The sequence below is a fragment of the Coturnix japonica genome, chromosome 1 (assembly GCF_001577835.2).
Source record: "Coturnix japonica isolate 7356 chromosome 1, Coturnix japonica 2.1, whole genome shotgun sequence".
NCBI lineage: Eukaryota > Metazoa > Chordata > Aves > Galliformes > Phasianidae > Coturnix > Coturnix japonica.
Genome location: NC_029516.1, coordinates 99,055,230 through 99,082,232, shown reverse-complemented (window position 1 = coordinate 99,082,232; position 27,003 = coordinate 99,055,230). Strand labels below are relative to the sequence as shown.

Below are 27,003 nucleotides of genomic sequence, written 5' to 3'. Positions count from 1 at the left end.
GCCAAGCAAGGAATATCTCCACTGATGATGACATTTCTAAAAAACACATTCAAAGTTTGATCTCGGTCCCATTGGGCGTTTTGCCATAGATCTTAATGGCTTTGTGGCTGATCTTTTAATCTCCAATGCACCTGTGCAAACTTGACAGTTTATTGCAGTTTCATGCTTTTTGGAAATGGTCTCGCACTAATGCCATCAGAGTACAATTTTTAAGGTCATTAGTTCAGGACATATCAAATAAATACTGTGAGAAAACAATGTGTAAATGTCATATTTGTTTAACACACAAAGTAGCTCCTAAGGAGCAGTTATCCTTATGTCTGGAGCCAGCATGAAAATTACATTCTGTGCCTAGAAAATGTGGATCTGATGGCAGTGAAGAGTGTAACGTGGTTGTTTGTCTTCTCTACTCTGTACCACTTCTCATTGCTTGCTATGCATCCATCTGTTTGACTCATTCACCCATACCTTTAAACTCCTGGACTCCAAGCCAGGTCTCAAGGCAGAAGGCATCAGATTGTCCTGCAGCTGAGTGCTGATAGCTCTGTTTTACTCTTGGATAAACACTGCTTTTTAGCTATTATTCCCAACAGAAGGAATTGTGTTCAGTGGACAGTTAACCCTTTTCCACAGCAGTAGAAAACCCACAGGCCCACTGAGTGGAACCTGAGTCAGAAAAGGGTGAAAGCTTTATCTTTTGTCCGTTCTATCCATAGTTACACTTGAAACTCAGTTCCAAGTCTGCCAGCATTTTGCTTATGGAGGCAACCTTGAACCCATAGCCAAAAATGCCACTGAACTGTCAGAATCAGTAGCAAGAGACATAGATACTCATTTTTCTAGGGATTTGGATGGGGAACAGGATGAGCTGAGGCAAGAGGACTGAAAGGCCTCTGCTTTTCTGTGTCCCAGTAAACTCTGCCCAGTGGGGTGCATTTGGCACATGGTGTGATGAGGAGAGACCACTCACCCTAGTCACTGCTGGAACAGCATTAGGAGCCCTCAGCCTTTGAGATGGATCTCTAGTAAATAGTCTCCATGCCCCATTTCAGGCATCTGACTGGGTTGGTAGCTTTGTCAGCCCTCCGAAGATTAACCAGAGTCCCAGGTGAGTCATTCAAAGCACCCAAGTGTTTTTGGTTTGTGCTGAGCATACAGGAAGCTGGACCTTCTCAAGCAGTGAGTGTATTAAATAAGAGTGGTATCCAGGTTAGATGGGGTTAAACGCACAATCCTTTATGTGCTCCAGGAATGCCAGGCTATCAGCAAGCCCAGATAAACTTCAGTAATGGATAACTACTGCAAGACATTGTGTCAGACTTGGGTTAAGCATGACAAGAATTTCCCCAGTGTAAGAAGATGACGTTTGCTGAAAGTATGTATGGGTGGTTTGTTTTTTGGTTTTTTTTGCTTGCTTAAAATGTTTGCTTGTTCATTCTGGAGAAAGTTAACACTGTGGATTTGCATTTTACAATGTAAATGTTGGTCTGTTAGATTGTATTTCTTTTTGGCTGGGTTTCTCCGGGTATTAGCAAAATGTTTAATGGTTATTGAATTAATTACAATTTTATATGTTTCTCTTATTGATCTTGTAACTCAGCAGAGTGGCGGGGGCTTGAAGCAGGGCTTTGCTCTCTTTATGATGACGTCTGTTTGCTTCTATCAAGCCCAGTGACTCAATTTCAATTGATTTGTACACCCAGAGTTTCAGCCACACTAGAGTGTGGATGCAATTTAAAATAAAGAGAGACAAAACAAAGTGATGGTAGAAACGCTGACAGTTTCATCATGTGGGAGGATTTGATGACTTTGGTCCGGTGGAAATGTGAAGTGCTGGGACTTGTGTCCGAGTGGCAGGTGCGAGATGTTGGGAGCCTTCTGGGAGCCTACGACACAACACACTGTTGTAACTCATGTCACTGGTAATCCAGACATTCAGTCAGCACTGAAGAAACAGCAATCAACCCATCCCATGCCCTCACAGTGGAGCAGCTCTCTCCCTTTTGGTTTTGTTGATGCCAAGCAAGCTCATACAGATCTAGGAGTAAGTTGAACAAGTTTGTGGTGAAAAATCCACTACACATCACCAGAAGAGTTGTAGAGCTCACAGCTGGCTCAGGAAATCCCTGAAATGCAAATGGCTGTGGGCTGGAAGGACAGGCAGCAGAAGCAGCATATAGAGTTGCCCTGTGCCTGGAGGTCTAGGGTTGCTCAGCAAGGACAGGCATTCACACTGCTGACTCTTCTTATCTCCATGCCCTCAGCTCTCAATCTTTGCATTGGGGTGCACTTTCCCACCATTGTGCTGCCCATCTACTTTTGGGCAATGCTGTCAGGCAGATGGGACACCTCAGCTGGGTCAACCCAAAGGTGTTTTGTCTTTCCTAATTTACTTATCTGTTTAATCCACTGTCTAAGCCAGTTCAAAACTTAGCCCTTCAGACTGTAGTGCTATGTAGTGCGAGGGAATGGCACAGAGGACGAGAAGGAGGATTGTGTTGATTGCCTGAACCAGTATTGCTACTGGTGGCTTTGTGTTGTGAAACCAGAGCCTGTTAGTTCCTGGTATTACTATGCCCACAGGAACCTCAGCTGATGGCAACAGCTCTCCATTAAAGAGAGAAGTGTGCTAATTTGAAGCAGCAACAAGTAATTCTAGAGAATACCCCGTGGCTCCAAATACTCCACATCAATCTGACCCAGCCTGTGGACACATTGCTGTGCTGTGACAGTGAGATCCTCAGGCTGCTGGCACCATCGTGTCTTTGTAGTCAAGCAGGTACGGAACTGAGAACATATTTTCTTCTCACAGTACTCATTAGTAAAGCTATAAATCTCTCCATGTTATACCCAGAAATGGAGTTTTTCCACGTTTGAATCAATATTTATTAAAATCCCTGGGCTTTTCTTGTATCTCTCTGTTAGGAAAGAAATAAATTATATGCCTATGTATATAATTTATATATCTGTGTATATGTATGTATGCATCTATGCATTTATGTAACTGCTGAGAAGAGTACATCTTGCTGTCTTAGTGATTTTAAGCAAGAAAAGATTTTATGAAAAGCAATGAGCACATCAGTCAGGGAAACGCTGGCATAGAATAATAGTAGCCAGAGTCCCCTGTGTGCTCTGATTGCTATGCAGCTTTCCGGGAATTCAATATAGCCCCGAGACCCAGCTTAACTAGCTGCTCTGTGCCACCCCAGTTGCTTTGAGCGTGTATCTGGATCTTTAGATTTGTTCCTCTGTAAAGCCGAGACCTCTCAAATGCAAAGTGCATCTCCCTGCTGCTTGTGAAACCTTCCTCTGCAGTCTTGGAAGGCCCCAGCAATCAATGCATGATACACAGAAGCAATCAATACATGATTACTGTCATTGTCTATTGCACTATTGTATATCCACCCCTTTCCAGCCTGGCATCCCATAGTTTCTTTTGGAAGCCGAGCAGCCTTCTGTACCTCCCAAATCAGCAGTCACACTGGAAACCTTAGAAAGCTCAATGGAGAAAAAACCAGGTGTCTTTGAAGTGTGTTTTACAGCTGAAAATCCCAAACCAAGCAACCTCATGCTGGCTTGCTTTTCACAGCCAGGGCCCAAGTGTAGGGGGACAGGGCGGGGACTTGCTTCTGGGTGGTGTATCCCTAGCTGAATTATGGGCTTATGGCAGAAATCTCATTTTCTCCAGATGGCTCTCAGGAAATACCCTCCCCATCAACTATTATTGCTAAAATAATAGGGAGGGAAGTGCAACAGACTTGAGCAATATCTGAAGTACTCTGTGGGGCACATCCCAAATCTTGTATAGGGCAAGGCTGCTCAGACGACTGATTATAATGTCACTTGGTGGGTGTATGCACTTCTCTTTTTGCCCCAGAGTGATGAGGTCATATGGAAAAATACAGATACTTGTTTAGAAATTGGTAAGCTGGTGAAAAGAAACATTGCAGAATCTCTTCCTAAGCTCGGACCCGTTTATTGCCAACATTCATGCATAGATTTGAATTTAATAATAGGCCCTGTAGGTAGGAAAATATGTGTATAAAAGTTTGCAGGATTAGAATTTTAAATGTTAAGTTTCCAGAAAGTCTAGTCCAGGAAGGGAAAAGCCTGTCCAGGGAGAGGTCTGCTGGGATTTGATTTATGTACAGGACATCCTGCTCAGTTCCGAGATCTTGCAGATACGATTCTAGTTGGACCGCTGGGTTATTGTGATGGCAAAGAAAAGAAGCTCACCCTCTCCCTTGTCTGCCAGAGGCACTCAGACCTATCTGGGCATCACATTAGTGCTAAACATTTGGCTTTCTATATCACATTTCATCACCACTGTTCACTAAGCGATGTTAAAAATGCATGGCATGTGTTCAGCTCCATGCCTGCCGTTAATTAACAAGATGCATGCTGTCATTTGTGTAATGAAGTTCATTGTCAGCTCCATGACATACCCATGGAAGGAGACTGTCCAGAAAGCTGGGGCAAATGGAGAGGGCTCTCAAGAGGATGCTTCCTAGCTCCTCTGCAGCTGCATCTATGCTTTCCCCAAGTGGTGGCCTGGGTTAGTCCTTTGCGTGGTGAATGAGGGTGCAATGGGTAAGAGAGAAAGGATGCTGAACTCGCATGTCACTCCCTTGTAGGAGAGGCAAAGCACCCAAGACCCGCTCTGGGGTGGTGATATTGACACATCTTCTGTGACTGGAGTGACTCAGTCACAACAAAGAGGCTTTGGAAAGCTACTTTGTTTGGGTGCTGTGGGTGCTGGTGCTCGTCTCAAACCATGAAGGGCTGGTTGTCATGGCTGCCAAACTGTCCTCGGTTTAGATGGAGCTGCAGGGCTTCAGCACTTCAAGCTACTTCTCTGCTACCCAATTACATGGTGCCAGGGGGACATTCCCAGACATTAAGACTGAGTCATCAATACTCTTAAACTGTTAGGATGTCTGAAACATGTCTGTGGTCCTTCAGATGTTTCCTAGGCATGGCCTGGAAGCCAGAAGGGTCTGGAGACCATTCTTGGTGGGCATTTGAGATGAAACTGCCTTGGTTTGGCAGAAAAGAAGGTTGAATAGTTTGGATGTGGAATATCCCATGCTGGCCAGACTCAGTGCCAGAGGACAAACCTGGGCATGTCTGATGCACTGTTATAGACATAGCCTCGGTGTCTCCAGCTGCCTGTCTTTAGGATAGAGGGCCCTTTTATTTAACAGAGGGGTTACAAAGGATTGCATAGTGCTTTAAAGGTCATTGCTTCTGTTGACTGTTCAACTAAATATAATACAGCGTGGCTTGACTGGAGCTGGTAAGGAAGGAGGTGGGTGAAAACACTCATCTGGTTGCTTCCTCATATGTGAGGGAAGGATGTGTCTGAATTAGAAGTGGGTAAGCTGTGTTTACCTGTGTTTCCTTCTGGCTACAAAGCTAACTTTTACCTTGTTCTATTCCTTCTGGTCACAACAGTGACAAAGCTAACTTTTACCTTGTTCTATTCCTGACATGCCTTTCATTCACGTCTTTATCAAATATCCCCACAAACTAATGTTGAATCCCCTACTTCGTTAGGCACAGCAGAAAACCTCAAGCCCATCTTGTTGCCTGTGGACAGGCTGGGCACATTGTCAGGACTAGTTTATCCAGTTGCAGACTAACAGTCCTCCAGGCAGTTTGCTCCTTACCTCATTACTTTGTCACTGACTGAATTCCTGCAGTAAATCTTTGTGCTTTGTCATTTTACTGGAAGTCATGTTGCTTCACCTTTACCTTCAGAGACAGCGATGCCAGTCTCAGAGAGATGACTTGCAGCAACCTTGCAGTGATATATATCTTCCACTTGCTGATATCCAGGTAGCTGTGCCATCTCCAGAATGAACTCTGTACCAGGCAGGCTGCCCATGGCTTTCACTTGGAAATCCCCCCATTCCTAACCTTGTAAGTAGCTCAGAAGGTATGTGAGGCTGCTAAAATTAAAATCGGTATGGGATGAATAATATGACAGCTGCGTGGCCTTTGAATCACTTACTAATCTAAGCAAGAAGCCCTGTGCCTCTGCTCCACAGCTGTTCCCAGCATGGGCATGGCCCCAGTGAAGCCATGGTCCCCAGGAGATGGCTGGTCCAGCTGTAGGGTGCTTTGTCCTGGCTTTGTCCTGTCTGCTGTTCCCCCTCAGTTCTACAGGGTTGTGGCCACAGGTATGACCCGATCTTTTAAGCAATTTTGTGCTCATCTATGCTTTATTTTGTTCCGACACTCCCAGCTTGTACAATTCTCTGCTGCCAGCTGCCTTCTGCCAGCCTCCTCTGCAGCCAGCAGCTGGGCTCAGTGGCATTGAGCAGAGACGCAGCACCCAGCCTGCCCTCCTTCTGTTTGGGCTTATTGTACTCAAGTCCTGGACAGGTGTTTGCTTGGAGAAAGCAAATGCAGGCAAAGGGTGCAACCACACAGAGAACAGGCATGGAGCTGGTCCTACTTGTTCCTCCAAAGCTGTTGTGCTGGCTGGAGGGTGAATGGGAGGGTATGCTGTTGTGCTGGCACCAGAGATGAGCAATGAGGCACACAAAGCTTGACTGTCCCTTCCAGGCTGACGGAGAGAGCCTACAGCAAATTTGAGATGGGATGTTGGGGCTGGATTTGGCCCCAGGAAGGGCATCCTGCAGAAACTGTGAGGGAGCAGCAGGCAGCGGGATTGGTGCATGTGACTGATGATGAGCAGAGGAGCTGCCCTTTATGTGCTCACAAAGCAGTGATTTCAAGGTGACTTTGAAAGGGTCTGCAAGATTAAGAGCGTTATTTTTCCAAGGGGAAACCTGTCCGTGGAGACTCCAGAAATGAAGTAACATGTCTGACAGCAAGTCTCACGAGACAGATCCTCTACAGGTGTAAATCAGCAGCTGTCCCCTAGTCCCATTTATTGCTGTGCTTGCTAATGGTCCATGCTCCCAGCTGTCCCCCCAGGATGGCAAGAAGCAGCAGAACAAATTCAGATGTAATTGCTTCTTGCAGAAAAAGAACAGCAAGGAAAGGCAGCTCTCTTCGTGAGGATAAATCTAAGTCTGATAGTTGTCTTTTCCTTGAAGGAAAGCAGAGTTATGATGCAAAGACAGGAAGACAGGAATGCCATAAAACAAGTGAACAAGGGTGGATGCATTTCCATCTGATGGCCCTTTTCCCTACATCTTCCTGCCACATCGCTGCTAGCACTGAAGACTTGGAGAAAGCCTGAGGGAATGGCTACATGAACAGCCTTCTAAAAAGCCAGGGATAATTCTCCTTATTATTACTTTGCCTTTTTTTTTCACCAGTGGCCACTCCACTGATTTTCACCGCAGTGACACAGCTGTAAAACAGCCTTAATGTAGTGCAGAATCAGACCTCATGTATCTAAATTTGCTTTGGAGAATTTTCTTATAGGGAAGAAGCAGCGCCCTAAGTTTTAAAGGTAAGATCTCCACGTTCACCCCAGCGTGAAGATTTGTGGATATAAAGCCTGTTTTGATGAGTTCATAAAGTACTGATGTACTCCATGGCACTGGGGTTTAACCTTGGGATGTTCACATTCTGTAATGTGATTAAGGAGCCATTCCCCATGCACAGCAGATATCGAAGCAATTTTATTTGTGTATGGAAGTGGAGCAATTGTCCGGCTTTACGCAAATGAGGAGCTACTTCAGCGCTTGCCCTGTGAAGAGACTTCAGTTTCAATGGGCTTCAAGATTGCACTTTTGTGTTAAGTGGAGCTGTGATCTTTTTCCAATGAGTGTTGCTATGCAGGGCCAATTTGTGACGTCCATTATTCTAAAATAAGTAACTTCTGCACAGCAGAAATATGCTCCACTTGCACTGCTAATCTGTCTCTCACACAAAGGCGTGTTTGGAAGAAAAGTTATTTATTGCAAGTAATAAATGCAGGTTCTCAAAAGCATTTATAACTTAGTTCCCAGAGTCAGAGCACTCCAGTTTGAAATAATTTCCTTTCAATTTTCTGTATTTTCAATCTATTTCCTGGCTGTTTTAGACCATACGTTGCATACTTAATTATCCTCCAAAGAAGAATCTCAGCTACTGAAAATGAAATATACTTACCAAAATTGCTCATGCTTGAGTTTGTTCTTCAGGTATCAAATATTGCCTGTTACAAGAGAAAAAACCTGGCTGTGAGTCGAATAAGCACATCATGAAGTTCTCTGTCTCACCTGTGGAGAAGGTTGTAGATCTCCTCCGTGTAGTTTCTGATATCTTCTCACTCATCGGTATGACAGTCCTCTGAATGTCCTCTACTGGAGAAGGGAAATAGTAGCGAACACCTACCTGCTGTATGAAATCACAGAGGAGAAGCCAAGGTGCTGTGGGATTGGGATTGGAACCAGTTGTTCTGTGGTTTTGTACAGTATCTTTCACCCTAGTGATCTGCATTGCTGTAAGAGCTAAGCTGTTGAAATTCTTCCCCAAAGGACTCAGACATTTTCATTACATTAGGAGCCACATGAGTTACTTGCTGTTCAGGGCTTTGCTCTCTTGAGGTTAGAAGGCTTCATATGATTTTTATATGACTGTTCTCAGAAAGGGGAAATGCAAATATAGACCAATATTTGGAAAAGTTCATCAGGTTAGTCTGGGGCTTCCTTGTGGCTTTGGCCACGAGGAACCATGGGACCAGGAAGTGCAACTGAATAACTCCACATCAGCAAAAAAAAGTGAGGTTTGTGCTCCTGTTGTGCTCCTGTGTGAGGCTGGTTAAGTAAAGCCCTGGCCCTTTACCCCACCAGAAACAGCCAGCTGTGGTTGTGCAGCTGCACAGCTCTTGCAGCAGGACAAAGGCTGACTCCTGCTTGCTGGTGTAAGGGATTTGCATAAGGATGAAGCGCAGCTGCATCCCGCTCTTCTTCAATAATCACAAGCATATTTAGAGCTTCCCAAGTAGGTACGGGAACCATTAGCCAAGTGGAAAAGAATCTTTACAGCAAATAATTCATCTGCTTGCAATCCGTATCTGTCGGGTGCGTTAGGAGAGGGAGAAACTGCAGGTGTTCATGTTGTTTGTGCCTTTGGAGGGAAGAGAGAAGTTACGGTTCAAAGAGGGGTCACTGCTCCAGTGTCACACAAAATCTCTATGGCTGCTCTGGAAGTACCCACATTTCATTCTCATTTTCAAACTCCTTGCAGTATTTCATCCTTTCTGGCAGACTCTGTTAATCAAAAAGAGGCTTCTCCTGTTTGCTGAGAGACCTTCTGCTTGACAGCTTTGTCTTCCGAGGAAACATTTCTTCAGAAGAAGAAATCAGTCTGATTTGAATCAATTTGGCTTGATTTTCGTGTTTTGTTATAGATGACAGCAAAACTTGTATCTCAGTATAATTAATTTCCATGAGCAACCCCATAGAATGCGGGGCAAATGGTATTGGCCACTATCCATTGAACTTGAAAATGGAAGACTCAGCTGCACTAGGCAGTTCCTTAGCAAGGGGCAAAGCACATGCAAGACCCTGGCTAAGCCACCAAATTCACTGAGGATAAGCTACTTGCACATGAATCACAGGTCCATATGCAGGGTGCAATTCGTAGCTGGTAGTACATGAGCTTGCATATGCAAACTTTGTTTTTTAATAGAATCATAGAATGGCTTGGGTTGGAAGGGACCTCAAGGATCATCAAGTTCCACACCCCCTCTGCCACACACAGGGTCGCCATCCACTAGATCAAGTAGTAGATCAGACTGCTCAGGGCCCCATCCTACCTGGCCTTGAGCACCTCCAGGGATGGAGATTTGAGTACAGTTCTCCAGCTGAGGCCTCACAAGGGCAGAATAGAGGGGGACAATCACCTCCCTCTCCCTGCTGGCCACCCCTCTTCTGATAGAACCCAGGATACCACTGGCCTTACAGGCTGCAAGCACACACTGCTGGCTCACGTTCAGTTTTTCATCAGCAGGGGCCCTTAAGTCCTACTAAGCAGGGCTGCTTTCAAGTAGATCTTCTCCCAGTTTTATACAAATCAGGGGTTTCTTCTATCCAAGTGCCAAACCTTACACTTTGCTTTGTTGAACCTCATTTTTATGGCATTGGTGCATTGTTGCCACAGCTCGTATTAAATGTGTGGTCTGCTGCATGGCTGGCATTTGAAATTGCAAAGTACAGCTCTACTTACATCACATAAAGAACCAGCCAAGTTACTCTGGATTGCAGAGCTTCCTTGGGATCTTTCTCTCCCCTTAAGCCAGGCTGCTCTTAGCACTGTTTGAAAGGAGACTGCTAAAAAATCTTAGCTCATCTGTAAAGGAGTGGCTTTTCAGGGGAAGTTCAAGTTGGCTAGTAGGAAAAAATCATTCACAGAGAGAATTTGTGAGGCAGTGGCACAGGCTGCCCAGGGAGGTGGTGGAGTCACTGTCCCTAGAGGTATTCAAGAAATGTGATGATGTGGCACTGAGGGACATGGGCAGTGGCACGGTGGGGGTGGGCTGATGGTTGGACTAGCTGATCTTAGCAGTCTTTTCCAACATTAGTGATACTATGCTTTTATGATTCTCTCCTTTGGACATGGTTCCAGAGCTTATGCTTGTGTATATATACTCAAAGGGATGACTGGAAAGCACTTTAGACACCATGCTTTGGTCAGTGCTTATCCCAGGAGTGGTTCAAACCCAGCTCCGTGCTCTCTTGAAAATTTATGGGGGACTGTTGGATTATCTCATTTTTACGAGGCTTGTGGATAACTCACCGCAACATTTTTGGCTTGTCCTGGAGGCTGGCAATCAAGCTTTGCTTGCAGAAAGCTCGAGCTCTTACTCTTGGGTTTAGCTAGCAAATACAAACGAGGGTTCAAGTGAGTTTAATGATTCATAAAAGAGATGCTTTATTTTTTACAGCTATATATACACGTGCGTGTGTGTGTTTATGCACATACATAAAAAAGAAATATGGGCTGTTCCCTTGGCTTCATCCCACTTTCCATGAAAAGAAGTGTTCTCCTGGAAGCTGTAGCCATTCACGTCCCACAATCTGCCACCTGTCAAAGCAATCTAAGATTTACTAGTGACAACTGAGTGCTAATGTCTGCCATCCTTGCCCTGCAAATAGCCTGTGCATTCCCAGTCCCATGGCTCTTACGTCAGCTCTCCTCCCCAAGATTAGTTCAATCCCAGCCAGTCACCCAGTGGCCATTTGAAGTGATTCACTCTTAGAAGTGCATATCTTTGACACTCACTAAAACTTCTGGGGGAAAGTGAGTCACTTCACGTTATAGAAAGTCATATCTTGCCCTTGGTATTTATATGTATACATGAGTGATAATCGTTTATTTTTAGACATCTTTCTCCAATATAAATGCTGCTTCCTTCGATAAAGGTCGCCTTGAGAGCCACATGCTAATATTCAGCTTATTGCACAAATGCTTCAATAGATTATTTATTTATTCATTCATTTTCAGCAGTGCAGTGGGATGACAAGGAGCTATAGCAGAAGCTTACTGTTGGGAGTCAGCCTGGAGACAGGGTCCCTGTTGCTAGGCTTATCTGTTGAATATGCTTTCAATGGTGCAGTGAAATCATCCTTTTCCTGGCATTTTCTTGCTGATTTAATCACTTTGGTCTGCCTTTTGACCACTTGGTAATGAGTGATTTCAGGACTCAGTCAGAAAATCCTGACTTTTCAGGGAGAATCATTGGACAATGTGTTTGTCATGGCGTCCTGGAGAGGCCTCAGGCTTCGCCAGGTCTCATCACCATCCTAACAAACTAGCATTTCACTTGTGGATGGACATGGACATGGACATGGACATGGACTACCAACTAGAGCAGCTTTGCGTTGGGACCCATGGCAGTCTGGGGACGTGCCACCCCTGAATTTCACCAAAGTCCTTCAGCTGCAGTGCCCTCTGAATGGCAGGCCTTATTTTTTGCAAAGCTCCCAGACATAGCAGAGCTCTTGTCTTGGGGTTAGCCTGGCCTCAACTCACTCTCCTCTCCTCTCCTCTCCTCTCCTCTCCTCTCCTCTCCTCTCCTCTCCTCTCCTCTCCTCCTCTCCTTCTCCTCTCCTCTCCTCTCTCTCTCTCTCCTCTCCTCTCCTCTCTCTCCTTCTTTCCTCTCCTCTCCTCTCCTCCTCCTCTCCTCTCCTCCTCCTCTCCTCTCTTCTTTCCTGCTGTTGCTGCTCTCAGGCTTAAGGCCAAAAGCAAGGCATAAAACCCGATCCAAACCATGACTCTCCTTCCTCTCCATCCTCCAGCAGTTAAATATAATTTTGGATGTAAACTACCCAGATTAAAGAGATATCTGGGATACACTACTATCACGCTGGCTCCCAAGTTCAGTAAACACAATAAATTGTGGGGCCAGATAGAGCTGTGCCTGAACTTTCACATCAAATTTTAGTTTGATGTTGAAATAAGGTGCCATACTGATTTCAAGAGTACTGACCTATCCCCTGTTAGTGTTTATGTAAAGAGAGTTCAGCACATGAGTTTATCCCTGCACCCTGGAGGTGCTGCCAAATGTAACTCAAAGTGGTGTTTTCCTGTTCTATTCTGTGCTGGCCACCAAATGTTCAGAGGGAGAATGGGTCTCAGTGTCTGTGTAGATGCCATGTGAGCCCAGATGTTATATTATTTTGGAACATAATTATCAGAAAACATTTCTAAGGCTCCTTGTCTGCTCTGTTTGAAATCATTTGGGGCAACTGATCATATCATAGGCAGGAGACCAGCCATCTTCTTCTGGCAGAATGTAAGAGCTGAGTGAGAATCAAGTTTGTGAGACATCTGTCTACTTACAGTGAATCTTTCTCACTACCTCACAGAGAACAGATGGAAATCCAAGGGAAAAGGCAGAATATACATGATAGGAGATGCAAGTCCCCAATCTGACATTCAGTAGTTTGACCACTTTTACCACAACAGTAAAACATATTCTCAGCTGGTGGAGGAAAAAGAGGAAGTAAGGCACGCACTTTGCGTGCCTCCGCTAGGACATATTTATGTTTTATATGACTGGATGACATTAAACAGCAGTTCTCATCTCCTTCTGTAGCTGAGAAAGCTGGCAGGGCTCATGCTTTGCTAGACCTACTGGAGTCAACACATCAGTGAGGATTTCTTTGTTGTTTGGCAGTCGCAGCCATAGATATTACCAAAACAGAGCAATATATTGCTTCTTGGTATTTTCCCCACCTGTGGTTCAGCTGCTCTTCCCATCTTGCTGTTTTTCTGACAGATACAAAAACTCTTCAGAGCTTTTTAATGAATGACTTCTTAGTCTTCAATGTTTTAAAGTCATTTGTGATCACTTTGTTTGACCCCTATTTGTTGGAGATCTTAGAATTTTATCCTTCAGTTCCTAAAATGAAGCAAAACAGTTTTTGGTGGAGCAATGCCTGCTAGGAAAGTTTTGCTAGACATTGGGTAATGGAGGTTGCACACTGTCCCTTTGCACAGTGCCCCTTTGTAATGAGTCCCTTGATTGGGTGCTGTCACTACTAGATGCCTGGGAGCACAATGCTTTTCTGCATTCAGTTTCCAGCTGCTCACCTTGCCACTCTGTCTCCTGCTTTGTTAAAGAACGTTCCACTTTATATCATAGAATCATAGAATTACCCAGGTTGGAAAAGACCTCAAAGATCATCAAGTCCAACCGCAGCCTAACCAGTACCCTAACTCTAAAAACTCTCTGCTAAATCATATCCCTGAGCACCACATCCAAACAGCTCTTAAACACATCCAGGGATGGCGATTCAACCACCTCCCTGGGGAACCTATTCCAGTACTTGACTACCCTTTCTGTAAAGAAGTGTTTCCTAATATGGTTACCTTGTCTAGGCACTTGGTGATGAGCAGAGCAGAAATCCCAGCTGAGCCCTCGATCAATGACTACCATCAATGGGAGCTAGATGGGAAGCTGCTTTCTTTCCAGAGGAACAGACTGGCAAATTGGAACTGTGTTTAAGGTCCCTGCAGCCATGAGTGAATTCATGTTCTTAGTGTTGGCCCTTGCAAGGTGCTTGCCGTATCTACATGATGCTGAACACACTTCCCATCCAAATCTTTGGTGGTGGAGGTTGTTCAGAATCTCTCAGCAACCTGGTCACCTTGGGTGATCAGTTGGTGTAAATGATGCTTACTGACACCTGGGCATCCCTGTCCCTGCCAATTAAGGGGCTGCAGCAGTAAATCAGCCATGGCGCTGCCTCTTGACCAGTCAGCTGCCTTTTTGAAGGTGATTCCTGGAATCCTGGGCATATTGCAGAGAGTTTGTTGGGGATATTTCAAGAGTCATGTGAGGGAAATTAAAGGAGGGAAAGAGGACAACACGTATCTAGAAATTATTTGTTTGTTTGTGGTGTTGCATTCCTTTCTTTTTATTTTTTTTTTTTATAAAGCACCCCCTGACAGCTTCTTATTTGCAAAGAAACATAATGTACTCAGCAGCAGTGACAACACAGAACTGTTTGTTGAGCTGTGGCATTTTTAACTTCTGCTCCCCGGAGCTGCTGATGAGAGATTGAGAAATAGTTGTTTAGTGGCCTTTGAGTTGTGTAAATCACTTTAGTCAACAAACTTGGCTGCTCTTCCAAGTTAACGTGCCCCTAAAATGTAACACCATTAGACTACTTGTTTTTGGAATGTTAATCTAAATACTTTTGCTTATGAACAAGAAGCATCTATAAAAAGGACTCTGCAATGCAACAGCAAGACCACAGTGTGCAATAGTGTTCTTACACAGTGCCAGCCCTTCCCAGAGAAGTCACCATCCTGCTGAAGTCTGTGGAAGTGTTTCCACTCACTTCAGCACAATCAAGATCTGGCACAGTAAGAAAACAAACTCCGGGTGTCAACATACCTCTCCCAGATACACAGAGGCATTTTGGCCCCTTGACAGTGATCATTTTACTGTCATAAATACTGATTAATTCATGTAAATCCCAAATGGATTTCCAAGTCAATAGAGAGAAAATGAAGATGGAGATCCCCAGAGCTCTCCCATCAGGTCACGGCTTCCTTTCATCAGTGAGACTTACCTACCCCATGGAAGCACGTCAGCAGCTTTCCTGCTGTATAGGGTCTATTCTGTATTTTGCAGATTGAACTTCACTCTTTTTCCTATTAAAGCCCTGCTGTGAGTATTCAGACAGGCAAAGTCATTAAAGTCAGCAACAAGGTTTCTTATTGACTTCAGTGAAGTTTGGATCAAGGCCATTTAATTAGGCCACGGAAAAAGCTGTTTTGCTGTTGTATCTTTTCCTGATTTAACAGTGTTACCTGGATAGGATCATATAATCTCCATCCTTTGTGATTAATAATGTGTTAATAAAAATGGCAGCAAAAGCTACCGAGTAGCCAGCTGCTGAATAGTTACTGAAAGATTATTGCTGTTGTTGGTTGTTACTGGTGTTGCCACTTCAACTCATTATGGGTGGCTGACTTTTTCCAGCTGAAGTGCTGGCTACATAAACTGCACTTACAGACACCTGAAAGAATGGCGTTTGGCTGACCTGTATCCCGTTTCCCCTACCTCCGTTTTGTACATTGGACCTCTCTGATGACAACCATGAAGAGGCTGCTGGGGGCAGCCTGTTTTGGTGTGTCCACACACAGGGAGTATCTCCAGCTCCACAGGCATTAGCTGTGCTGGAGGACAAGATGGTTGCTTGAAACAGAGAGGGTGTAATCTCAATGGTGGTCTCAGACCTTTCCTGAGGACACGGTATAGAAGCTCCTAACCCTGATGTAAAAGAACATGCAGCCTCCTGTATTGTAGCTGTCGGCTTCTGTGGTCTCTGAGTGCAGCCTGCTCCTCTCAAGTGCGTTTCATCCATTGTGGCAAAACCCAGCTTCTGATTTGAGGACTCAAATGCTTCAAAGGAGCCCCAGCTCCTCTTTGAAAGACACTCGGTGCCATTCCTTGCTCCTCTGATGTTCATCTTAGGTGTTTCTGAGCTCCCAGCCACCTGAGCAGAGCCAGCCTGAGGAAGAGATGTGCCTGGTGTGAGTGGCGTGGCTGGGCTCACAGGCAGAAAAGGAGGGGAGCAGGAATGCCTGCAGGGCTGAAGGGTTGTTCTATCCTCTCCCCCTTCCTTGGGGAGGTGGGTTGTAGTTACGTACAAGCAACATGCCAACAGTGTTGTTGCAATGCAGTAAATAACATGTATAATGTTACAAATAATTCCTGGCTTTCACACCTTGCATACATACTTACAGCTGTCTTCTGAGTCATCCTACAAAGCACGAGGCACAAAGAGGCTATTGGAGAAGCTTTTCTTTTGTGTAGCCTGTCTCCAAGAGCAATCCTTTCTTCAGGGCTGCCTCTTGCAGATGGGACATCTTGGGACCTTGGTTCCTGGAGCAGAGAAGGGAAACAAAAGCAAAAACAGGACAGGAAAATCTATTTCCCATGGTAATTTATCAGAACAAAGGGTCACTGAGCCCATTCCTACTGCACTGCAGTGACTGTAAAGGTAAGAGTAAGGTAGAGATTTCATATAGGGGAAAAAAAGGCAAGAAGCTTGGGAGGATATCTGAGGAAGGCATTCAAATGAAGAGCTGGTAGGGGAAAGGGGCAGGCACTATCTGAAATAATGCAGGCTCCAAATAAAGGAGAGAGAGAATTCAGAGAGGAAGTAACAGAGGGGACTGAGGGTGGAGATGCCCCAAGCACAGACTGCTGGGTGGATGTGGGGAGGAGGAGTGAGCAACCCTTGTAAAGGAAAGCACTAGGGTGGATTAGCAGAGGGATGACTCAGTAGTGATGCCTCCATTATGAGAAAGGCTGAGGGGGAGTCTTGAAATGCTGGTGCAGAGAGGAAGAGACCAGGCATAGGTGCAAGGGAGGAGGAGGAGAGAATTAATGCAATAAAACCTTCTGATGGGGGAAAAAAACCAACAAAACACAACAAAAAGAAATAAAAAGAAAAAAAACACACCAAACCTCCCTATGCTAAACCGTAAGCAAATGAATTCAGAGCTATTCGTGGCAATGACATCAATTCTTTACTCCTGAAACAGTAAATGGGAATAGGGGGAGAAAGTGGGAGGAAAAAGAGGAAATGAAGGAAATTAATTTCTGGCAGTAAAATTTATCATAGGCACTTAGGTATTTCTGGAAATGTTATTCCACATTTCCCAAGTAGCAGAGGCCGTGGCTCAATGAGGCAGTAAATCAGCTTTCAGGGCAATTAGCACTGGCCCAAAATGATTGCAACCATTTCACACAAAACAGTGAGCTGCTATTTTCAATCCCCCCCACTGTCTCACGTTCAGCGGACAGCTCGTTTTTGGATGTGTTAACGCTATTACAGAAGGCTGTGTGCTAGATCAGGTGCTGCGTGGCATCCTGGAACTGATATGGAGCCAGTGTGACGGAGACAAGCTGCATAGATGCTGGGCCATGTGCTGAAGCCAATTCAATGGAAAGATGGCTGAGTGAGTATGACCTCTCTGCTGCAGTGCTATCCATTCAGGGGACTGGCTGGCACAGAGAGCTGGTGGTAGGGATGTACAGCCACAGCCCTCGGGACCAAAAGCCTGGCACTGGAAGGCACTAAATGCTCTCTAAAGCCAGACATGCAAACAGCTTCAGGTGGCAGAGGGTGATGGGTTTGTCAGAATCCCCTTGGCCCCCAAATTTCATTAAGGTAAGTGGGTTGGGAGATGGAGGTCTTCTGAAAACCCCACTTGGTATCATTAAAAATGCTCCTCTAAGTGCCCAGTTTTCATCCAAGTCCACAAGAACCTTGTTTTGTCTTGGTCACCTTTGTTGGCTCAAGCATCTCTTTACCCTGTAGCCATGCATACCTGGGTTGTCCCCTTCTTGGGATGCCTCTGGCTCACAGCCTGGAAGGCGTTGCCAAAAATACATCTGGTTTGTCCAATTCAGGAGGGCTCTGAACTGTCCACTAAGCACTTCCCATGCAGATGGGGAACGCAGCAAAGCCACAGCGGCAGCGGTGCCTGAAAGCCTCTGCTCCTTGGCCAGCAGCCAGGGCTGAGCAGGCAGGAAAGCCCTTGTTTGCAGAGGCTCCAGCCATGCCCTGAAAGCAGGGGTGACTCTCTGGTCACTCACATATGGAATGTAGTACATCTTCATGCTCAGCTCCAAGGCTTCCTCCAGCAATCTATGGCTCTTAGAAACCAGAGCTGTATTTTTTTGGGGTGCTGTGCAAGCAGCAGTACAAGCAAACACAGCTGAAAGTAGAAGCTTGGATGCCATGAGAAACTCCAAGGATAGTTTGGAACACAGAGAAAGCATCTCTTTTTTGAAGAAATTTTTATCAGAAAGCTGAAAAGTTTCACACTTGCACAAGCCAAAGATCATTCAAGGAATATGTCAGGGCAAGAAGAGAAAGCTTCTTCTAAATTGCTCTGGGAAGTGAACCTGGGTCCATAAGAGGCATTGCTAGTGCTATGTCAGTGTGACAGCAATGCAAGGTCAAGTGAGATCAGCCCTAATGGCATCCGACTGGGAGGATGCCTGGGGAGTCAAGGTAAAAGGTGCATTCAGAGTTACTAATGCCTACATCGGGGTCAGCTGCTAACAGCCAGGTGCTGATTCTAAGACCTCCCCTTCCCTGAGCAGTTCTGTAAGCATATATATGTTTTAAACAGCAAGGAAATGAATGGCCATGCTGAGGTTGAAGTGCTCCTAATGCCTGACACCAGGTGAGCTGACTTTGCCTCGGCCAAAGCCAGCTGCTGCTGAGGGCTCCTCTTCCTTCCCAGCACATTCCCCCCAGCCTTTCCCCTATTCTTTTCCCTTCCCTCCCCATGAAGAAGCCATCCAAAACTAAGATCCTGCTCTGGCACAGAGCAGGGAACAAGTGTCGAAATCCTGCTCCTTGTTTCTTTTCTGCGAAATGTCATTCTTGTTCACTGGTTGCCTTATTCTCAGTACATCCCTGCAGGACCTGTTGCCCCTTTCCCCATTCTTAGCTTTGTGCAGCTGCACAGATATCCCTAAAGCCCTGGAAGTAGATGTCTTTGCCAAAACAGCCTCCTCTGGGTCTGGGGAAGGCCCCAAGTGCTCCTTGCTGGAGCCCATGTTGGTGCAGCTCCAGCTGTCTGGTATAGCCTGCTTGCTCAGCCTGCTTGCACCCACCACAGTGGTTTGGGGATGATCCATATGGGTGCCCAGGGATCTGGTGAAAGCCTTTAATTGAAGAAATGCTGTTCCCCTGCTATTCTGGGTCTCTCAGCTTCTTTCACATCCCTAGTTGCTCCAACCTCCCAAGCCTGGTCATTTCTGAGGCGGTCATATCCTTCAGGGCGTTATGTTAAGTTTTTCTCGATGCCTTTCTTTTGTACTCTGTGACAGGCTTTTAGCATCATTTTTTTTCTTGATAAGCTGTTTAGTCTTTCTTTTTTTCCTTTGAGTTCTGTCCATAACAAAGATGATTTGCCATCAGAATCCTGTTCTTGCCTGTTTCTTTTTTACCCCACATTTCCTACCCCTCACAATCTTTATATTTCATTTCTGCTAGGCTGCCCACTAATATGTTTCTGCTGCCGCATTGGCCTCTTCATTCAGACTGATGTTCAGAAGTTTCACCATGAAAAAGAGATTATTTCCTAAACCAGGTTATCTAGGCAGGGAAAAGCTGCAGAGTAAGCAGAATTTAGACCAGCAGAAGAATACAGCTTATTTCATTCAGAGAGGACAATAAGATAAATCTTCCAAATCACCCCCTTCCACGTACAAGCTTAGCTCCTTTAGGAGCTGTCACTGGCATAAATCAGGCAGTTTAGCTGCTGCGAGGGCCCTGCAGAGTAGACAAATGCTCCTTAGTGAAGCCACCTGAAGAACTGGTGGTTTGACTCCATCGCAGCAGGTCAGTCAGCTAAGGTCGACACATTATTTGTGCAGCATATTTACAGGTTCGTGCAGATGCCCAAGGGAGCGATGCTCTGAAGCCAATCTTTTTTGCATTTGTAATGTCTGTGGCTGCACTGCCTCGCTGCAGTCATTGTGGGTGTTACTGCTTCATTCCAGCCTCTCTGTGCTCTCTGGTCTTCTTCACACGTAAGGTGGGAAGTGGACTTGCAGACCCCCAAAGAGCCTTTGCTTGAGTGCAGCAAATCACCCCATCCCCTCCTCAGCAAGACACCTAAGCCAGTTTTTGGCTCTATTTCTACTCAGCAGAACATTTGGCTGTGAGTTCGGTATTAAACTCACGCTCTAATCTGCTGGGTTATTGTCAGATTGAAGTCCACACTGTGATACTGAACGCAAAGGGAGCCAATTAGAAGGAGGGGGAGCTTTGCTGAGCTGAGTTCAGGCTGAAGAGCATCCAGCCTATCCCAGGCTTCCCCTCTCCATCAGCTGCTGAGTGCATGAAGCATAGTGGGCTGATGTGGCTGCTTTTCCATTACAGGTTTCACACAGGTTCAAAAAGGTAAAAACTGAAGTAGGCAGTCAGTGCTGAGGAGGTGACAGCTTTGCTTGTGTGGCCTTCAGGAGCAGCTCAGGGAGGGCACTGCATGCCCATTGGACTCTGCGAAGGGAGAAAAAGGGGCAGTAGTTATCCTTCCCTCCCTGTTAGCTATTCCGCCTAGAAACTGATAACCTGAATGTGATCTTAGAAGTGCACTGTCTTCACAAAGTGCCGTGATTCCAAAAGAGTAGCTTATCTGCTCAGAGAGAGGGAATGCAGGTGTTGTGAAGGTCCTGCTAATGGGACTTAGGCAGTTATATAACAGGAAGCTCTATTACTCAGCCCTTCTGAAACCAGTATGAAGCCCTGAGCAAAGGCTGGGTGCTGTACAATGACTGATGCTGTCAATCTCCAGATGCTGGAAAAGAGCCCAAGTCTATGGACACCAACCAAGAAACATTCTTTGCACCTCTCATTATTCTTTAAAGTGAGAACCAGAACAGCCAGTAGCCTCCCAGAAAGGTGGCACTCTCGGTGTTTAGATAATGGTCTATGAAGAAAGTCTGAGCATGCTTGGGGAAGCTCCATTCAATTGCTTATGGACATATATTTAACAAGCGTTATTTTTCCAGTTCCCATTGCATCCACTGGCCTAAGTAGACTGCCCTGCTTTGACATGCTCTGGCAACATGGGAATGGTCTTTGACTTGCGAGGGTGCAAACCAGAAGCTTCTCATTTATTCAAATGCAATTGCTGGCCCGTTGTAAGCCAGAGGATACCCTCTGCAGACCATTGTGATTTGCAGAGAAAAAACATAGAGCTTAGTCATCAAAAACCGGGGTTAGTCATCATGAGCAATATATCTTCCTCTGAAAACATAAAAGGGAATAAAAGTTTGGTAAGGTTTACAGGGCATTACAAAAACACTGCTATCACAATTGCTGGCATTAATTCTCATTAGGTAACCTTCCTTCCCCGTGGGATGCAGAGACGTTGCCAAATGCTTTAGCTCTGGTGCCCATAAAAGGTTTCTGCTGTAACTGTCTCGTTATCAGACCATCAATGTCCTGACACTTCCTAGTGATTAATCCTGTGTTGAAATGAAATTAAGTTTCCATATATTTGGCAGAATGACCCCAGGACTTCCTATTTGGGGAATACAAAGAATAAGGCCTCGACAGCCTACAGGAAGCCAGAGTCTCTGATTTCCTGCAGGGGCAGAACAAGAACAAACAGGGAACACATATTTCACAGTGGCAGTCGAAAGCTCACGTAAGAGCCCTGGTGGCCCCCATGATGAAAACAATTAGAAAGGGGAACATCCCTGGTCCCAAAATTCTTTGTGGGTGTTGTGTTACATGCACAATATGCCATTAGAAAGTAGATGTAAGACAAGTTAATGCCTTTTCCAGGTGATTATTAAACTTCCCCTTGGCATGTGTTGTTTTACGGTTTACATCAGCAGGATTGTACTTGTAAAGTAAGGGAGTTTTAGGCTGTTATTTGCTATGCTAGACTTTCTAAATCCCTTTGTGCTTAGGAAAACACAGTGAAATTTCTTTGACGACTCTGATTAAATGAGCCAGGCCAGAGTCAGGCTGATGTATACTCCAGTGAAAGGGGCAGAAGGGGGTGGTAAGGCTTCAAATCCTATCTATAGCCCAGCACTGGCTTAGAATGAAAAGCGTGCAGGGAAGTGGAGGCACCATCCAGTCTCCTGGGGCCATGCAGCACCATGCCCTGAAGAGAGAGGCACTGCTGTGTCTACATTGCAATTTAGTGGCTCTAACCCACAGAAAGAAATGCTTCAGAATGCTTCCAAATTGCTGGCTCGCACTTATGGGCATAATCAGCTTAAAATTTGACCTCTGTTCTGAATAATACTTCTACATTAATACTATAAATGAATAATACTTCTATGCATGCATATGTTTCTGTGTAGATCATGTCTGAAAGTAATGCTTCCAATTTATTTCCACAGAAACTGTAAGAGATACAGAGATTACAGTAACGCTGTTTGACAGAGAAAATTCTCAACTTTTTTCAATGTAGTCACCACCATGAGCTGCATATTTTTGTCAGCAAAGAACAAGAGCCTGCATGCCATAAAATCTACACGGTATTCTAGAAATTGACTCGTCTTTCACACTGCTGTCAGCACTGCTGAAACACATCTACCACCACCTCACTGTGCTCATGTCCACTAGTTGGTATCCATAAACATTCAGCAAGCATTCATGTATGTCATTGGCTGCCATCTCTTTCTGCGTGGAGGAATTCAGTGACATGTCTTTGCTTCATAAGTACTTCCGTGTCAGATGCCACTGTGTCAGAGTGCCCCTCTACTGCCATTTGTCACACAGCAACAAAATGTAATAGGATATTGGTGGGAAGGTTCAACCTCTACTGCCATACTACCAGCACGTGCTTCTGATGTCATGGGCCAACAAAATAAAATAGGAGTCATTACTCTTGGAGCAGCCCTCAGATAAGTGTGTGTGTATTCGTAGACAGAGAAAATCCTGTTCTGGTTGCCCATGACATCCTTGGAATTACCTTGGCTATTGCAGTGTATTTACTCAGCACGTTGACAGAGCTTTGTCAGGTGGCTCTCCCTCTTTCAGCACAGCCGGTTGTGCCAGTGTCTCTGGATGTTTCTGTTGGTACTTCTTATAAGAAACTGTCTTCTTTCAGGTACCGTGTTCTTACACAGGTACCGTGTTACCATAACTATGACTGAGTATATCTTGTGTTCTACTGTTTTCTATCTGTAGATCCCCTTTCAGTGCTTCCTAGCTCAAGCCGGAGTGAACGATGGGAGACCCAAGTGATGTGTGGCATTAGGCTTGGTGTTCTTCCATGGGGGAAGGTTAAGATTTCTCTCCTGCAAGCAGAAATGTGTCTAGTGTGGATCTCTGGAAAGGTGCTTGTCTCTGACATTTTAAATAACAGGCTGTCTAGAAACAAAATGCAATCTGTTGTTCTCCTTTAAACCACGCCTTTGTAAGGGGAATCGGTGTTGAAGCTCTAGACCTGAGAGAAGACTCAATGTTTCCCACCATGACATTTTTCTGAAATGGCATCTAATGTTTTCCTTGAGCTCTTAGAGACACCAGCCTTGGAATGGTTATTTCTATACCCTGAAAGTATCAAATGCATAAGGAACGCAGGATGTGGCTCACAGATCCTTACTATGGTGAAGCAGAGAAAATAGTAATATATCAAAGAACTCCCAAGAGAAACACTGAGGCGGTGTTTGGGTGAACTCAGGACAAGCTGATGCCACAATACACAGCTAGAGACACAGCAGGAAGCAGGATCACTCACCGTGAGCAACCAGATCCAAAATACTCTTGCGCTGCCCTTCCGCGTCTGTGGGGAATTGGCCAATGCTACCTCTTTGCTTGTTCTCCGCTCTTGAGTTTTAGGAGACACTGTGTGTCCCTGAGTCTGCTGGCTGAATCTCTCCCAGTTATTCCGTAGTTATTTTGGTGTTAGTAATGTCCAGACAAACCAGTGCTGCCAGGCCTCGTGATTCTGTAAGCCACATATTATTTGATTTTTGCACTGTTGTCTTTTGCTCCTGGATTAATGCAAGGGAATCCCTGTTTGCACTGGCAAATAAGAGGACTTAAAAATAAAAAGGGAAAAAAAAACCACCACCCCAGATGACTGATGTACTTCTTAGAAAGGAGATCCAGCACCTGTTGACACAGAGCTGTGTCCCAGCTTTTAGCACTGGGCTGAGACACGTTGAACTCTGAAAGCCACCATTCCATCAATGCACAGTGGATATTGTTGTAAATAACCCCTGTTTGAGAAATCAGACTATAAAGTGACCACCGTTTTCTCTCACTGCAGACCACCCCTATTCATGCATTATCTCATCATCCTTTTCTATTACAATAACTGAGCTGCCTTGCTGACAGCTGCTGGTAGTTTTCCCCTCCGTGAAGGGACTTGCACCAGCCTGAACTCCACCAGCCTTCTCAGTGCAGGTTTCCTGTATTACATAATCAAATCCCACCTCCTCAGATTATCTTGTTAAGAACATTTCTACCTTTATCTTTTTCTTTCCTCCCAAAACACACCATTGTGAGTGAATCAGAAACATAAGACAGATCTGGAGATCACAGAATCATAATATCCTGACCTGGAAAGGACCCACAGTGATCATGGAGTCCAACTCCAGGCTCTGCAGAGCACCACCCAACATCAAAGCCCATGTCTGACAGCACTGTCCAAATGCTCTTTGAACTCTGGCACTTGGGGCTGTGCCCACTGCCCTGTGCAGCCCATTCCATGCCCACTGCCCTCTGGTGCAGACCCTTTCCCTGACCCCCAGCTGCCCCTCCCCTGACAGCTCCATGCTGTTTCCACTGCCAATTCAATCAGTCAAAAACTGTTCCTCCTGTTAGCACTCCAGATATTAGCATGTCCTCTGTGGTTTGTGGCATCACTGTGGCTGACACTATTTGCTTTTGTAAGCTGTAAGGTAGTAAAAGCATCTCAAGGTGTTGAGCAACTGGAAGTGAGGGTAAAGTTGTGTGTTGCTTTGGTAAAATCCAGGGATCTGAGCTCTGCTTCTTTACTTCTGTATGGGATACCTTCATGGAAGGCATTATAACCAATATTTAATAGGCACTGCAGATGGAAATGCTGGTGTTCTTTTAGTGGTATAACTCTACTGAGGTAATCACTACCTAAGAGTTTCATCAAAATCTTTGTGTTACAAAGATGTGAGAGAATAGAGAACTTGCCCAATATGTTAGAAATGATAAAGTTTTCCTGATGAAGCACATAAAGTGCCAAGCAATTGTTCTCTTCATTTACACCTCTTTTATCCCAACATAACTCTATTAATTTGACAATAACAGGAGGAGTGTGGATCTCCTGGGAGGAATTTCACCTTTATGGTTCTTGAAATTGATGACATGTATGCCTTCCTTGCAGCTTAGCTATGATTGTTCAACAAAAATAAGTTCCACATGGAGCCGATGAAACTGCACCTGCCAGGGTCATTAAGAAGCAATGAGCAGCCAGTTCTTGTTTGCATAGTTTCAGAGACTGTTTAGAGTTGGAAACCTGTAAATGCATGATAAGATCCTCTGAGGAAAGACACTGTTCAAATTTCTTAGCCAGTCTCCTACCTGAGTGAGGATGGCGGTAACAAGAGGTTTCTGTGGGGTATCTCCTGTCAACCCCCTGCTTGATGGCAGAGATCAGCTCAGAGGAAGGCTTGATCCTGACTTCTTATCCCTTCTTATTCCTTTTGCAAATGCCTTCAAGAGACACTTTAACTTTTCTCCTCATCCCCCTCAGTCAGCCCCTCTTATTTAGACTGTGGGACCATATCTCTTGGATCAGTCTTTATGTCCCTTGTGTCTGAAGAGAAGCTGGAACTTTCTGATTAGTTTCAATTACAATGGATGATTTTAAAGCATTTATCCCAGAAGAATGTGTTCCAGGAGCAAAAGAGACTGCTGGATCTCGTGTGAGGTTTCACATACTTTATACAATGCCTGAATCAAGTAAAACATGTTGAAGTTTGAATAGGGAAGCTTCTGGTCTGCTCCGTAGGCTTGGTTAATTGAGAACCCTTCTGCGCTTCAAAGCTTTTCTAAGATGTCAAACATTTTTAGTTAATTAGGGTTAGGAACCATTTCACTGTCTGGATTTGTGACAGCAGAGAGTTAAAGCTTTGCTTACATGTCTCTCACTTGGAAATACACACAAAGCTGTTCAGTGTTAATTCCCAAGTTTGCTTTAAGGTTTTTGGATAAGCATTTTATCCCCTCTCAATCTCTGCGAAAGGTCTCCAGGTCTTTATTTACCTTTCTTTCACAACAGAGTTTGTCTAGACTTGGTGGGGACCGTGCTGACTTTGCCATCAGGGCTGTAGGAAGACGATTCAGATACTTAGCAGGTGTGTGGTGGCTCCTCAGGATGATGGCTAACAGAGGGGTGGAGATTAAAATTTAGTAGCAGTGCAGATATGAGTTATGGGTTTGGGGATGACTTCTGACAGAGCATTCAGAGAGAATATTAAGAGAGGATCATGGTTTTCAAGTTGAAAAAAGAATCCAGGACTATAACCCAAGTTAGATGACAGTGTCTTGGCTAGGTTCATTGCAATTTTCACTAGCCTTATAAGAATTTTACAAAGATCTATGGTTCTTATTTATTATAAGGGAGAAAACGCTAAAACTCCAAAAGATGTTTTCTGGGGAGATCTGAGCAAGCTCACTTCTCTATACCATCTAAAGGGTTAACTGGGATATTGTAGGCCTCTAAGACTCACACCTTGCCACATAGGGCTGTAGAAAGGCAGGTAGGTCTCCTTCACACTTTATAGAAAGAGACTGCAGGAAAGTACTCGGCCATTCCCAGTTGTGTCATTCGCTCCACCAGGAACTATGGGACTATGCCATGGGACTGAAGTCCGGCACCTGGAGGGAAGCCTTCTTGAGGTAATGACCAGCAGCTCTGGCAGCTCCTCCTCTTTGCCCTGACCACATGCCAGCACGTGGCCTTTAGCTCACGCGGCTGCCACTCACCCGTGAGTGGAGAAGGAGCTGCCCCATCCCTGCACCCCGCTGTGATTGCCACAGCACAGGGTTTCCGACAGGCAGGCCACATATCTGCTGCTGAAGGCTGCAGTCCAAG

At 45.1% G+C, this 27,003-nt stretch overlaps 2 long non-coding RNA genes across 2 annotated transcripts in view; both read left to right on the top strand.

The window, feature by feature from the left end:
- The window catches only part of LOC107324008, a 59,961-nt gene that overhangs the window by 4,780 nt on the left and 28,178 nt on the right, over nt 1-27,003 (top strand). The gene's annotated exons all lie outside the window — the stretch shown is intronic.
- The window catches only part of LOC116654397, a 42,621-nt gene continuing 20,198 nt past the window's right edge, over nt 4,581-27,003 (top strand). Inside the window, exon 1 of the long non-coding RNA XR_004309631.1 lies at nt 4,581-5,922. This is a non-coding gene — a long non-coding RNA (uncharacterized LOC116654397). The remainder of the gene's footprint in view (nt 5,923-27,003) is intronic.